The 15,527-nt window shown below is 41.3% G+C and overlaps 1 protein-coding gene across 1 annotated transcript in view; it reads left to right on the forward strand.

Moving 5' to 3' along the window:
* LOC126212714 (beta-1,3-galactosyltransferase 6-like) overlaps positions 1–15,527 on the forward strand; it is a gene marked incomplete at its 5' end in the record, with an annotated part of 78,839 nt that overhangs the window by 11,640 nt on the left and 51,672 nt on the right. The window lies entirely within an intron of this gene.

Below are 15,527 nucleotides of genomic sequence, written 5' to 3' on the forward strand. Positions count from 1 at the left end.
TCCACGTATCGTCTCATGCGCCAGAGTTTACACCTCTATCCATACAAAATTCAAACGCCGCAACCCCTCAGCGCCGCTACCATTGCTGCACGAGAGACATTCGCTAACGATATAGTGCACAGGATTGATGACGGCGATATGCATGTGGGCAGCATTTGGTTTACTGACGAAGCTTATTTTTACCTGGACGGCTTCGTCAATAAACAGAACTGGCGCATATGGGGAACCGAAAAGCCTCATGTTGCAGTCCCATCGTCCCTGCATCCTCAAAAAGTACTGGTCTGGGCCGCCATTTCTTCCAAAGGAATTATTGGCCCATTTTTCAGATCCGAAACGATTACTGCATCACACTATCTGGACATTCTTCGTGAATTTGTGGCGGTACAAACTGCCTTAGACGACACTGCGAACACCTCGTGGTTTATGCAAGATGGTGCCCGGCCACATCGCACGGGCCGACGTCTTTAATTTCCTGAATGAATATTTCGATGATCGTGTGATTGCTTTGGGCTATCCGAAACATACAGGAGGCGGCGTGGATTGGCCTCCCTATTCGCCAGACATGAACCCCTGTGACTTCTTTCTGTGGGGACACTTGAAAGACCAGGAGTACCACCAGAATCCAGAAACAATTGAACAGCTGAAGCAGTACATCTCATCTGCATGTGAAGCCATTCCGCCAGACACGTTGTCAAAGGTTTCGGGTAATTTCATTCAGAGACTACGCCATATTATTGCTACGCATGGTGGATATGTGGAAAATATCGTACTATAGAGTTTCCCAGACCGCAGCGCCATCTGTTGTTGACAATTGTAACTACTGTAATTTCGAAAGTTTGTCTGCCTGAAAATGTACTGTTGTCCCAAGCATATTGCAACAAACGGTGTATTTCTATCGCTGCTCGTTTAGTTTTTATTACCGTTTCAAATATACCGGTCATTTTTGAAACACCCTGTATGTTCTCACAGTGCACTACGTGGTCCATTAAATTGTAAGGATTCAGCTTGCAATGCCACTACCCGAATTTAGTGTATTATTATTAGACCGTGTGGCATCGGACTTCCGGAAAGCGGCTCTCGCATGTTATAGGTTTGAATAGACACCTTATAGTGATCCAACTACTACACGGAATTTTTGGAATAAATAATGATAATGGCATGTAACAAACTTATTTTTACGTCTATATTTGATTATCAGTAGCATTGACAATCTCTTTGAAGTGACTGAACAGGGAGCACTTAATTCTGTATGTTTGATATTGCCTAGCTGGAGAACATTATTCATTTAAAACAGTACTACAGCCTGAAATCGTTTCACAATACATAAACACACATGATAACCACTTGAACTTGTTTTACGTTAATGTAAACTACACGAAGTGTAATTACCGAATTTAATATTCAGCTTGCATTGCTGAAGGCACAATGTGTACCGTGGTGGCAGCAATTTCCTTGAATGCTTAATTAAAGCACAATATAGATCTGCTTCTCAATATAGTTACTGAAAACACTAATTGAGAATCACATTGCTCGGACGGAACTGAATAATTTTTGACTATGGCAATGTACTGAAAAGCCACCACATTGAGCTGGATAGTAATTAAGGTGGCACAGTACCTGGCATCTTCCATCCGTTGCATGAAGCGGTGTCTGCTGGCAATTTCGGCGTTAATTCTGACTATTTTCTCTTGCAATATAGCTACGCCAATACTCACGCACCTTAACTTTTCACTGATGTGGCAGTATGTAGAAATCACTGGATATGGGGTAATAATGAGCTATTTCCTGTAAATAATTGATTACACTCAGGGAATGCAATTTAAACAACAAAATTATTATTGCCCCCAAACTTTACACACTGTAGAGAACTTGGTTTGACTATTACACAAACTGATTTACAAAACCACTATTCATAATAATACTCTTGTAAGATAACTTGTAGTTCATTGCTACCAAAGTGAGCTCACCAATGGACCTCGTCAATTATTGAGATCACAATACGCCATTGGATGCAGCTACTGGTCCCTTCACACCTCGCCGTTGGCACGAGCAACTCGTCACAATTAACACAGCATTGCACCATGCAGTGCCAAGTACCTCAGAGCGGGAAACCGTACTATTTTGCTGCTCACAGCCCATCTCTGTCGAAATACCGCGTCTTACAAGTCTTAGTGCCCATTTAGCTTGTAGCCATACGATAAACGAAGTCCATATCTGTTTTCAGCTCACTTCTAAATGGTCTGTTAGCGACGTTACCGTAGCACACACCGGCAGTCACTTTTACGCCACTTAACACTTGTTCTGCCTCAGAGCTACACCAACTTACTTCTACTGGCAATATTACGCGCCAAACTGTACACTGTTCTCATTCTCGCGGCTTCCCCCCACACCTAAACATTATTTTACATTACACCAAGTTCTCTATTTACAATTAAACATACCACAGCATTTGTTGTTGTTGTGGTCTTCAGTCCTGAGACTGGTTTGATGCAGCTCTCCATGCTACTCTATCCTGTGCAAGCTTCTTCATCTCCCAGTACCAACTGCAACCTACATCTTTCAGAATCTGCTTGGTGTATTCATCTCTTGGTCTCCCTCTACGATTTCTACCCTCCACGCTGCCCTCCAATACTAAATTGGTGATCCCTTGATGCCTCAGAACATGTACTACCAACCAACCCCTTCTTCTAGTCAAGTTGTGCCACAAACTTCTCTTCTCCCCAATCCTATTCAACACTTCCTCATTAGTTATGTGATCTACCCATCTGATCTTCAGCATTCTTCTGTAGCACCACATTTCGAAAGCTTCTATTCTCTTCCTGTCTAAACTGTTTATCGTCCACGTTTCACTTCCATACATGGCTACACTCCATACAAATACTTTCAGAAACGACTTCCTAACACATAAATCAATACTTGATGTTAACAAATTTCTCTTCTTCAGAAACGCTTTCCTCCCCATTGCCAGTCTACATTTTATATCCTCTCTACTTCGACCATCATCAGTTATTTTGCTCCCCAAATAGCAAAACTCCTTTACTACTTTAAGTGTCTCATTTCCTAATCTAATTCCCTCAGCATCACCCGACTTAATTCGACTACATTCCATTATCCTCGTTTTCCTTTTGTTGATGTTCATCTTATATCCCCCTTTCAAGACACTGTCCATTCTGTTCAACTGGTCTTGCAGGTCCGTTGCTGTCTCTGACACAATTACAATGTCATCGGCGAACCTCAAAGTTTTTATTTCTTCTCCATGGATTTTAATACCTACTCCGAATGTTTCTTTTGTTTCCTTCACTGCTTGCTCAATATACAGATTGAATAACATCGGGGAGAGGCTACAACCCTGCCTCACTCCCTTCCCAACCACTGCTTCCCTTTCATGCCCCTCGACTCTTATAGCTGCCATTTGGTTTCTATACAAATTGTAAATAGCCTTTCGCTCCCTATATTTTACCCCTGCCACCTTCAGAATTTGAAAGAGAGTATTCCAGTGAACATTGTCAAAAGCTTTCTCTAAGTCTACAAATGCTAGAAACGTAGGTTTGCCTTTCCTTAATCTAGCTTCTAAGATAAGCTGTAGGGTCAGTATTGCCTCACGTGTTCCAATATTTCTACGGAATCCAAACTGATCTTCCCCAAGGTCAGCTTCTACTAATTTTTCCATTCGTCTGTAAAGAATTCGCGTTAGTATTTTGCATCTGTGACTTATTAAACTGATAGTTCGGTAATTTTCACATCTGTCAACACCTGCTTTCTTTGGTATTGGGATTATTATATTCTTCTTGAAGTCTGTGGGTATTTCGCCTGTCTCATACATCTTGCTCACAAGATGGTAGAGTTTTGTCATGACTGGCTCTCCCAAGGCCATCAGTAGTTCTAATGGAATGTTGTCTACTCCCGGGGCCTTGTTTCGACTCAGGTCTTTCAGTGCTCTGTCAAACTCTTCACGCAGTATCTTATCTCCCATTTCATCTTCATCTACATCCTCTTCCATTTCCATAATATTGTCCTCAAGTACATCGCCCTTGTATAAACCCTCTATATACTCCTTCCACCTTTCTGCCTTCCCTTCTTTCCTTAGAACTGGGTTGCCATCTGAGCTCTTGATATTCGTAAAAGTGGTTATCTTCTCTCCAAAGGTCTCTTTAATTTTCCTGTAGGCAGTATCTATCTTACCCCTAGTGAGGCAAGCCTCTACATCCTTACATTTGTCCTCTAGCCATCCCTGCTTAGCCATTTTGCACTTCCTGTCGATCTCATTTTTGAGACGTTTGTATTCCTTTTTGCCTGCTTCATTTACTGCATTTTTATATTTTCTCGTTTCATCAATTAAATTCAATATTTCTTCTGTTACCCAAGGATTTCTATTAGCCCTTGTCTTTTTACCTACTTGATTCTCTGCTGCCTTCACTACTTCATCCATCAGAGCTACCCATTCTTCTTCTACTGTATTTCTTTCCCCCATTCCTGTCAATTGTTCCCTTGCACTCTCCCTGAAACTCTGTACAACCTCTGGTTCTTTCAGTTTATCCAGGTCCCATCTCCTTAAATTCCCACCTTTTTGCAGTTTCTTCAGTTTTAATCTACAGTTCATAACCAATAGATTGTGGTCAGAGTCCACATCTGCCCCTGGAAATGTCTTACAATTTAAAACCTGGTTCCTAAATCTCTGTCTTACCATTATATAATCTGATACCTTTTAGTATCTCCAGGGTTCTTCCATGTATACAACCTTCTTTCATGATTCTTGAACCAAGTGTTAGCTATGATTAAGTTATGCTCTGCACAAAATTCTACCAGGCGGCTTCCTCTTTCATTTCTTACCCCCAATCCATATTCACCTACTACGTTTCCTTCTCTCCCTTTTCCTACTACCGAATTCCAGTCACCCATGACTATTAAATTTTCGTCTCCCTTCACTATCTGAATAATTGCTTTTATTTCATCATACATTTCTTCAATTTCTTCATCATCTGCAGAGCTAGTTGGCATACAAACTTGTACTACTGTAGTAGGCGTTGGCTTCGTGTCTATCTTGACCACAATAATGCGTTCACTATGCTGTTTGTAGTAGCTTACCAGCATTCCTATTTTTTTATTCATTATTAAGCGTACTCCTGCATGACCTCTATTTGACTTTGTATTTATAACCCTGTATTCGCCTGACCAAAAGTCTTGTTCCTCCTGCCACCGAACATCACTAATTCCCACTATATCTAACTTTAACCTATCCATTTCCCTTTTTAAATTTTCTAACCTACCTGCCCGATTAAGGGATCTGACATTCCACGCTCCGATTCGTAGAACGCCAGTTATCTTTTTCCTGATAACGATGTCCTCCTGAGTAGTCCCCGCCCGGAGATCCGAATGGGGGACTATTTTACCTCCAGAATATTTTACCCAAGAGGACGCCATCATCATTAACCATACAGTAAAGCTGCATGCCCTCGGGAAAAATTACGGCTGTAGTTTCCCCTTGCTTTCAGCTGTTCGCAGTACCAGCACAGCAAGGCAGTTTTGGTTAATGTTGCAAGACCAGATCAGTCAATCATCCAGACTGTTGCCCCTGCAACTACTGAAAAGGCTGCTGCCCCTCTTCAGGAACCACATGTTTGTCTGGCCTCTCAACAGATACCCCTCCGTTGTGGTTGTACCTACGGTACAGCTATCTGTATCACTGAGGCACGCAAGCCTCCCCACCAACGGCAAGGTCCATATTCAATTACAGTCATTTTCATATATTAAAGTAATATTACATTTATATTCTTACTACACGTAACAATATTATTTAGTTTAATTCTTTTGTTATTTCGCTGTCAGAGTGCAGCACAAGCCAACCACATAGCATTCTTTAATTTAGCTGCCACCAGGTGGAAGTACTTGTGCTTTCCCTTCGATTCTGGCCCACAGATGGGATAAGTGTCCACTTTCTCTACCGTTGCGCCTTGACTATGCCTGGCATTCACTAGATGGCACGTTGTCTCATTACGAGCTGTAACCAAACTTCGACTTCTGCTAATATTTCTGCTGCAAACTTTTCCACTATCTTGGGAGCTGGCTGTAAAGACTTGTGGCAAAGTGCTTCTGTCTACCTTGGGGGCCATTAGGGCAAGCCAGATGTGCTTCTATACACGGTAAATTGTAGTGAAAAAAGTACCACACAGCAGAGATATGTACTACTGTGACATACTCCGCGGAGGATGTTATGTTACAAATTCTTGACAATAGTGAGGTAATATAGTTGTCTGTCAGTGCTAATTATTGCCTTTGCCGGATTCAACATATTGACGGGGTTGAAACCATCATCACGATTAATTAAATCACTAATCAAATTTATTTCCCTGGAAACCCATCTTTCTCTCTCACTCGTGGTGTTTCTCTCACCATGATATGAAGTACCGGCTGATCAAAAAGTCAGTGTAAATTTGAAAACAGAATAAATCACGGAATAATGTAGATAGAGAGGTACAAATTGACACACGTGTTTGGAATGACATAGGGTTTTATTAGAACCAAAAAAATACAAACATTCAAAAAATGTCCGACAGATGGCGCTTCATCTGATCAGAATAGCAATAATTAGCATAACATAGTAAGACAAAGCAAAGATGATGATCTTTACAGGAAATGCTCAATATGTCCACCATCATTCCTCAACAATAGCTGTAGTTGAGGAATAATGTTGTGAACAGCACTGTAAAGAATGTACGGAGTTATGGTGAGGCATTGGCGTCGGATGTTGTCTTTCAGCATCCCTAGAGATGTCGGTCGATCACGATACACTTGCGACTTCAGGTAACCCCAAAGTCAATAATCGCACGGACTGAGGTCTGGGGACCTGGGAGGCCAAGCGTGACGAAAGTGGCAGCTGAGCACACGATCGTCACCAAATGACGTGCACAAGAGATCTCTCACGCGTCTAGCAATATTTTTTTTTTTTTTTTTTGTTCTAATAAAACCCCATGTCACTCCAAGCATGTGTGTCAATTTTTACCTCTCTATCTACATTATTCCATGGTTTATTAAGTTTTCAAATTTATACTAACTTTTTGATCACCCGGTATATTCCATATACATATGAACAATTTTGTCACTCTACCAGTATATTAGTGCCCATTCAAGTGGACAGACAGTTGTCGGTTGTCAAGCCCACGTAGAATGCAGCACAGTGGTTGTAACTTAGCTTGTAGATCACATGACAGGTTTCACAGGTAGCCCTGCCTTTGATGGGACAGGTGATGCTTGTGACCATACTGGACTAGGTGGTGGTGGGAGGGTGTATGGGACAGGTCTTGTATCTACGTGTATTACACAGGGTGTATACGACCCGGGACAACCGGGAGATGCGGGAAAATCCCGGGAATTTTTTCATCTGGGAGAAAACCGGGAAAAAACCAGGAATTGTTTAGAATTACGGGAATTTTTCATTGATTTAGTTTTGAGTTAAATTTTTGTGATTTTGACTGGTAAGAACCAATACTCTAACAAAAGATATTACTGTATCCTGCTACTGCAGAATAATACTGCAGCAACAAAACATGAACAGGAGAAAAAAAAGAAAGAAAATAAAACTGAAGTTGCAAAGGAAATGCGCCGTATACAACAACAAAACAGTGCTCATACTAGTGTCTGCCAACATCAAAGTGTGTCAAAGGCTAGGAAGACTATGCAATGCTTTGTAACAACGGATTGCTTCTGATGAGCATGGCGTGACAACTGTTGAAATTAGATTCATTTGAGCAGTTGCGGGCAGACTCTTGCGCATGCGCAGTTGAGTCGCGTACGAGTAGTACCTTCTCCTGCTTCTGGTTACAGAAGTGTGGCTGGGCGCCACTACTTAATATTGCCCCAGTTTGGAAATTAGTAAATCTGGGACTGATGCACAGAGCAGTCTGAGTTGTGGTGGGGAGGTGGGTCGTCACCAAGTGACCTGTGTTTACGTTTAGTGATTTTGTTGTTTCCTCTTCGTTTATTGCTTTCACTTTAAATGATAAGAAAATGGATTTTTGTGGCCGGGAGCTATCAAATGAATTAAAATACGTTCGCGTAATTACGGAAGGCTAAAATATGTTATTAGTTTTAGATTTTATTTCCACCTTTCTGACTGTCAAACATTAATCACCTTACAGAACAATGAAGTTATTTTGGCCGGTTTGCTAAAGAGATTTGGCTTTTATTGATCTTTTCTGTTGAGGCAGTCAATTTATTTGAAACGAAGTGTTTAATTTCACACTATTGGCTAGTTTCAACTGTTCGCTGCATTTCAAGTGCACGTATGGCATTATGCCATAATAAAGAACCAAACATGAGATAATACAGTACTGGTATTCCAAGAAAATTTGCATATGAATGTGCATTTTAAGCTGAATTATGCGTTTTAGTATGGTTCACGAATCCCAACGCTCTTGAAGTATCCTCTGATGTCTTGTTTCTTTTAGGACATAATGTAAGATCTTTTAATGTTTTACACGTACGAACATATGGTCTTCCTGCACCATCGTAGCTGCACAAGCGCAGTGATGCCTATTATCTGGCGCTCTCTGGCAACTGCGGAAATGAACCTATTTCTAACAGGTCGCAGGAAAATATTATGAATGGTGGTTTGAAAAGTGTTACATTCAAAGGAGATTTCCTGTTACATAAGATGAGCTATGTGCGAGAATGTACGATGAATTTCTTAAATCACAAAGCGTTTGACTCCCACTTAAAAATCAACTTTTTGAGGATGACCATTTAGAATAATTTCGGGCCCATAAGATCAGACATTTACGTCATTATTAAAAATTTTACTGCCACATTTGTGTGATGTATCTTAAAGTGTAACAAGCTTCTCTTCCAGCTTATTAATCTTCAAGACCAATATTATAGATGAATGATATATATATTAATTTAAACCATTAACTTTTCTTATTTGTGTGTTTGCACAACTTAAGAGTGATGTTGCTATTGGCTGACTACATCACGTGTCCAATGCTGTCATCAGCTGGCGAGATCACGTGACATGAGCTATGACTGGCTTACAAAAGCGCATCGCAATCTCGATTTCAATGCTTCGGAAAGTGACATGCAATGTTTGGTGGAATTCGAATTTATACCTTCGTAATACGAAAATATGCAGCGTACATGTTGCTGCACATCGAAGGTCTTCCAAAACGTGTTTTTTCCCCCTGAGTTACGTTTTCTAAAGTACTGGGAAATTCTACTCTGGTATATAAAACCATAAACATTCAAAGGATTGATGAGTTTTACAGTGCCAAATAAGAGTGTACTGTCACTTAACATGGAAAAAGTGTATTTTCACCTGGGAGAAAGTGTACTTTGAACTGCAAAATCCGGGAAAAATCTGGGAATTTTTTTTCCTTGTCCATGTATACGCCCTGTTACAGGGGTATGAGTCAGGAGGTAAGAGGTTGGGAGCAGGGGTTGTGCAGGGATGGACGAGTATATTGTGTACGTTCAGTGACGGTGAAATACCACTGTGGAAGGGGTGAGAAGTATAGTGGGCAGGACATTTCTCATTTCAGGGCATGATGAGAGGTAGTCGAAACCCTGGTGGAGAATGTAATTCAGTTGCTCCGGTCTTGGATGCTACTAAGATACGAGGAGAATGCTCCTCTGTGGCTAGACAGTGAGACTTTGGCACTGGAAAGATAAGGCAGGGGAGATTTGTTTTTGTACAAGGTTGGGAGGATAATTACGATCTGTAAAGGCCTCAGTGAGTTTCTCAGAATATTTCGTGAGGGGCCGCTCGTCACTACAGATGTGACGGCCACGGGTGGCTAAGCTGTATCGAAGGGACTTCTTGGTATTATGGAAAGGGTGGCAGCTGACAAGTGGAGGTATTGCTACTGGTTAGTAGGTTTTATATGGATGGAGGTACTGCTGTAGCCATTAATGAGGTGGAGGTCAATACCTAGGAAGGTGGCTTGTCGGGTTGAGTAGGACCAGGTGGAGCGAAAGGGAGAGGAGGAGTTCTGGAGGAATGTGGATAGGGTGGATTGATGTGCTGTGGTCGTGTTTTTCATGGAGGGGGTTTGCACCCATTGTTTTGCATGGCGTTATCACAGCACAGGCCTACATTGATGTTTTAAGCACCTTCTTGCTTCCCACTGTTGAAGAGAAATTCGGGGATGGCGATTGCACATGGTGTATATGACCCGGGACAACCGGGAAATCCAGGAAAAACCTGGGAATCTTTTCATCCGGGAGAAAACCAGGAAAAACCTGGGAATTTTTCATTGTTTTAGCTTTCAGTTTTATTTTTGTAATTTTGACTGGTAAGAATTGATTCTCTGGCAAAGAATGTTACTGTATCCTGCTACTGGAGAATGATACTGCAACAATAAAATATAAACGAGAAAAAAAATAAAACTTTAGTGGCAAAGGAAATGTGCCATTTACAGCAACAAAACACCGTGCACGCACAAGCGTCTGCAAATAGCAAGAATATGTCAAAGGCCTTAGGGCGAAGACTATGTAATACTTAGTAGCAATAAACTGTTTTCTATGAGCGTGACAGCACAACTGTTTACATCAGGTTCATTTTACCAGTTGCCAGTTGCCAGCGGGCTCATGCGCATGTGCAGTTGACTCGCATCTGAGCAGTACCGTCTCCCACTTCCCGCTACTTGATGTGTGGCTGTTAGTTGTATCAGCAGCAAGCAGCTAGATGGGAATGAGAAAATTTTTTCTCGCACTCCCTAGCTGCCAGATTCGCGCATGCACAGATTTGTCTGAGGTGTAGTGGGGAGGGGGTTAGTCTCCACGTGACCCGTACGCAAGTTAAGTGATTTCACTATTTCCTCTTTGTTTACGGCTCCCACATCAAATGAAATCAAAACAGATTTCTGCGGCCGGGAGCTATCAAGTGAATTAAAATACATTCACGTAATTATGGAGGGCAGAAATATATTATTAGTTTCAGTTTTCTGATTTTATTTTATTTACAAATTATTAGTAGTCAAGCATTAATTGCCTAGCAGAACAATGAAGTTATTTTTGTCAATTTGCTAAAGAAATTTGGCTTTATTAATTTTTCCTCCGAGGCAATCAATTTATTTGAAATGAAGTGTTTCATTCCACAGTATTGGCTAGTTCCAACTGTTCGCAGAATTTCAAGTGCACCACATTTTCATCTTCTGCCATGTATGGCATTATGCCGTAATAAAGAACCAAATATGAGATAGTACAGTACTGGTACTCCCAGAAAAGCTTAATATCAGATGGGACCTACTTCATTGTGAATCTGGAAAAAACCAACGTGCACTTCAAGCCAAAGTATGCATTTTAGTATGGTTTACGAAATTCCGATGCTTTTGGAATATCCTCTAATATCCTGTTTCTTTTATGGAGTAAAGTAACCTCTCTTAGTGCTTTATAAATACTAAGATGCGGGCTTCCTACACCACTGCAGTTGCCCCCGCGCAATAATGCCTGTTTTCTGCCGCTCTCTGCGAATTGCTAAATTGAATCTATTTCTAACAGTCTCAGGATAGTATTGTGAACAGTGGTTCCAAAAGCGTTACTTTCAGATTAAATTTCTTTTTACGCAAAATGAATTATGTTACGTGTGAGAAAGTGTGATGAATTTGTTGAATCACAGAGCATTTAAAACTGAACACTTTGAGGACCAGCCACTTACAAGAATTTCCCAAAAGACCAGACATATATGTCTTCATTTTAAATTTACTGGCACATTTGTGTGATGTTTCTTAAAGTATAACACACGCAAAATAGATCAGTATTACATTTGAAAGCTCAGCTTCTCTTGTAGCTTAATAATCTTTGAGACCAATATTATATGTGAAAGCTTAGCTTTTCCTGTAGCTATACTATGTATGTTAATGTAAACCGTTAACTTTTCTTGTTTGTGTGTTTGCGCTACATAACAGTGATGGTGCTATTGGCTGACTATAACATGTGTCCTGTGCTCTGAATATGTGCTGTCATCGGCTGGCAAGAACACGTGGCATGAGATATGACTGGCTTACAAAAGGACATCACAATCTCGATTTCAACGCCCTGGAAACTAACATGCTGTGTTTGGTGCAGTTCGAATTTATACTTTCATAATACAAAAATATGCGGCATACATGTTGCTGCACATTAAAGGATAAAACATTAACCATTCAAAGGAGTGATAAGTGTTGCAATTCCAAAGGAAAAATCTATGGAAAACCTACTATCGCTTAGCATGGAAAAAGTGTATTTTCACCCAGGAAAAAGTATATTTTTTAAACGGGATATCCGGGAATAATCCTGGAAATTTTTTTTCCTTGTCAACGTGTACACTCTATTGCGTCTTTCAACACAATCGAGCACCTGTTCATAATGCACGGCCTGTGGTGGCAGACTTACACGACAATAACATGCCTGTAATGGACTGGCCTGCACAGAGTCCTGACCTGAATCCTATAGAACACATTTGGGATGTTTTGGAACGCCGACTTCGTGCCAGGCCTCACTTACTGACATCGATACCTCTCCTCAGTGCAGCACTCCGTGAAGAATGGGCTGACATTCCCCAAGAAACCTTCCAGCATGATTGAACATATGCCTGCGAGAGTGGAAGCTGTCCTCAAGGATAGGGGTGGACCAACACCATATTGAATTCCAGCATTACCGATGGAGGGCGCCACAAACTTGTAAGTCATTTTCAGTCAGGTGTCCGCATACTGTTGATCACACAGTGTACACTAATATGGGGTCTCAAGTAAAGTTTGTGACTGGATTGGGGACTTTTTGGTAAGGAGGACACAGCTTGATGGTAAAGTAGAGACTGTAGCAGGCCTGGAGGCTTTTAACAGTCGAGAAATTATTGCTTATCTGACATTTCAAATTTGTGAGGTGAACAACAGAGATAGGAGCACACCTTATTATATGTCCACAATGCCTTTGCGTCTTGGGACAAGGAGTCATTGCAAAATAAATGAATCAGAGTATGTGTCTGTATGGGGTAAAGGAGGTCTTAATTGCAGCTGGATGGATAGTCATCATCAGATGTAGAAGTAACTTCGGATGTGCCCCCCACAATTTGACTATAATAACGGTAAGTCACTGTTGGAATCGGCCAACTGACAAATACCTCAGTGTAACACTTTGTAGGGATATGAAATGTAATGATCAGATAGGTTCAGTTATAGGTAAAGCAGATGGTAGACTTCAGTTTATTGGTAGAACACTGGGAATACCAATCAGTTTGCAAAGAAGATCGTTTACAAATCACCCCTGTGACCAGTTCTAGAATATTGCTCAAGTATGTGGGACCTGTACCAAGTAGGACTAACAGGGGATATTGAAAGTATACAGAGAAGGGCAGCACAAATGGTAACAGGTTTGTTTGAGCCATAGGCGAGTGTCACAGAGATACTGAAGGAACTGAACTGGCAGGTTTTTGAAGACAGATGTAAACTGTCCCAAGAAAGTCTGTTAACAAAGTTTCAAGAACCATCTTTAAATGATTACTCTAGGGATATACTGCAACGCCCTGTGTATCGGTCAATAGGGATCGTGTGGATAAGATTAGAATAATTGCCGCACACACAGAAGCATTCAGACAATCATTCTTCCCACACACCATACTTGAATGACACAGGAAGAAACCCTAATAACTGGTACAGTGGGATTTAGATGTATATGTAGATGTTAACGAATGTCAGTAGTCCAGTACTAGCCACGAAAAATGTTGCGAACCGTGTTGCTAAACGTGTTACGAACTCAAGATAAATGTGCTTTAATAGTCATCAATGACACAATTTTGTTCCTGTTATTTTATTACAAAAATTAATCAACAGCAGCAAAATGAAATGACAGTATCCTACACATAAATTACACGAAAGCATATACCTTCTTCTATATTTCTTTTTAAAATGTGGAAATGTGATGTACTGTACCTAACACATTTAAAATACCTAACATACATAACGACAAAACATCAATAACAAATATTGTATTATTCCACTTCTGCACTTTGAAAACGTAACACATATTGGACTTTCTTGTTTTCTACAGTGGCAGCATGACAGTATTATTTAGTTTGTTAACCAGCTGCTTTAACTTTGAAGCATAGTACGGTAATGCATACTACAGTATACTGTCCTCCGTAAGGTAATCAGCATTGTTTGCATTTTGCTTCTAAGATATTGGGAGACATTTTGCAATTGACAATGCATTCATTTTAATGCCTTATTTGAAACCAACAATTTGCAGAAAAGTAAAGTAAAGTTTGGAAACAAGTGTTACATTGTTGTTAGTAATCCCCAAATATGTTACAAACAAAAGTGAATTCTAGATGTTGTAGCCAATGTGCACTACTGGCCATTAAAATTGCTGCACCAAGAAGAAATGCAGATGATAAATGGGTATTCATTGGACAAATATATTATACTAGAATTGACATGTGATTACATTTTCACGCAGTTTGGGTGCATAGATCCTGGGAAATTAGTATGCAGAACAACCACCTTTGGCCGTAATAACGGCCTTGATATGCCTGCGCATTGAGCCAAACAGAGGTTGGATGGCGTGTACAGGTACAGCTGCCCATGCAGCTTCAACACGATACCACAGTTCATCAAGAGTAGTGACTGGCGTATTGTGATGACCCAGTTGCTCGGCCACCATTGACCAGACGTTTTCAATTGGCGAGAGATCTGGAGAATGTGGTGGCCAGAGCAGCAGTCGAACATTTTCTGTATCCAGAAAGGCCCGTACAGGACATGCAACATGGGGTCGTGCATTATCCTGCTGAAATGTAGGGTTTCGCAGGGATCGAATGAAGGGTAGAGCCACGGCTCGTAACACATCTGAAATGTAACGTCCACTGTTCAAAGTGCCGTCAATGTGAACAAGAGGTGACCGAGATGTGTAACCAATGGCACCCCATACCATCACGCCGGGTGATACGTCAGTATGGCGATGACGAATACAAGCTCCCAATGTGCGTTCACAGCGACGTCACCAATCACAGATGCCACCATCATGATGCTGTAAATAGAACCTGGATTCATCTGAAAAAATGATGTTATGCCATTTGTGCATCCAGGTTCGTCGTCGAGTACACCATCGCAGGCGCTCCTGTCTGTGATGCAGTGTCAGGTTGTAACAGTAGCCACAGTCTCCGAGCTGATAGTCCACGCTGCTGCAAACATCGTTGAGCTGTTCGTGCAGATGGTTGTTGTCTTGCAAACGTCCCCATCTGTTGAGTCAGGGATCGAGACGTGGCTGCACAATCCGTTACAGCCATGCGGATAAGATGCATGTCATATCGACTGCGAGTGATACGAGGCCGTTGGGATCCAGCACGGCGTTCCGTATTACCCTCCTGAACCCACCGATTCCATATTCTGCTAACAGTCATTGGATCTTGACTAACGCGAGCAGCAATATCGCGATACAATAAACCGCAATCGCGATAGGCTACAATCCGACCTTTATCAAAGTCGGAAACGTGATGGCACACATTCCTCCTCCTTACACGAGGCATCATAACAACGTTTCACCAGGCAACGCCGGTCAACTGC

Source organism: Schistocerca nitens, chromosome 11 (genome assembly GCF_023898315.1).
Source record: "Schistocerca nitens isolate TAMUIC-IGC-003100 chromosome 11, iqSchNite1.1, whole genome shotgun sequence".
In the NCBI taxonomy this organism is placed as follows: Eukaryota; Metazoa; Arthropoda; class Insecta; order Orthoptera; family Acrididae; genus Schistocerca; species Schistocerca nitens.